This window comes from Gavialis gangeticus, unplaced genomic scaffold (genome assembly GCF_001723915.1).
Source record: "Gavialis gangeticus isolate Ggan-Ray unplaced genomic scaffold, GavGan_comp1, whole genome shotgun sequence".
NCBI classification, from domain to species: Eukaryota; Metazoa; Chordata; order Crocodylia; family Gavialidae; genus Gavialis; species Gavialis gangeticus.
The window spans coordinates 10,198,270-10,199,526 of record NW_017729025.1 but is presented as its reverse complement, the minus strand read 5'-3'; positions in this window follow the sequence as shown (position 1 = coordinate 10,199,526).

The following is a 1,257-nucleotide window of genomic DNA, read 5'->3' as shown; positions in this document are numbered from 1 at the left end:
AAAAAAAAAAAAAAAAAAAAAAAAAGAAAGAAAACTTTGGTGTATAATTACTTTTTGATAGGAAAATGTAGTACGTTGCGTTTTACTATAATTTGTCTTCTCCCTAACTTTGAAATATACATATTTGTATATATAGCCTTAAAACTAATGCAGAGTTAGGGATCACTGAACAGTGAAAAAGTAACTTATAGTGTCTCAGAATTAAGTATAGTATATACCAGCATTTTTTTTTCTTTTATCCCTTTTTTGTTTATGTGTGGTGCTTAAATGTTACTTCATTGTATTCAATTTGTAACCTGTTCAAGCATGAATGAAGAGAACATAAGCACTATTTGTATTTATAAATTTATAGCAATTTTGCTTAAAGAACCAATTCCTTACCTACCTACAAATAAATGCTTAAAATGTCTAATTTTGTTGTAGAGTGCAAAACTATAATAATGTCATAGCTTCGCAGGCACCTAATGAACATATGTATTTAATACTGCACAGTATACTAGTACAGGAAGCTAAACTTATTCTAGGACTAGACTAGGCAGATAAAGTTCTGTTCATTACTTTTCTACATAGACTAAAGTTTAGTTCTGGAAAGTGCAAAACCTTGAACTGGACTGTGGAAACTTCGAGATATAAAACCTTTAAAAATTGCAGAATTGTGGTGGAAAGCCATATTTCAAACAATAATCACTTAAAATGTGTCAGTGACATACTGTATATTTAAAGCCTTTTCTTATGAGGCCCTTTCTAAAGAATATAAAGAACAATTCTGCTATTGCTACCAGTGCTGTAACTAGATTTGGAGGTAAAGGAGGAATGTTTTTTGCCATCCCTTCTTTTTCTGCCTTACGTTTTAGCGCTTTAATCTGGTGAGAGCACTGAATCAATTATGTGCGCATAAACACTGCCATTTTAGGTACGGAGTAGAATTATGAAGTACATGAATTAAGTGCATAAAATATTCTAGCAAGGGACTAGCTGTACTTTTCACTAAGCAGCAAAAAGAAAAATTAAAAAGGCACTTTTGCACCTTTGTGCATTTCCTTTTTGCACCAGTTAAACTTTTTTTTTTTAATGCTAAAAACATTAGCACCTCAGGGGCAAGATAGCAAAATTTTTGAAGTATTGTGTGCTATTTATTTCCCTCTGGACGAAGATTTTGTGTGTGACATAAATGCACTTGTTACGTTCAAATATGTATTTTGAATATGCATTCAAATAGGATGCTCCCAACTTGCTCATTTAAAAAAAAAAAAAAAA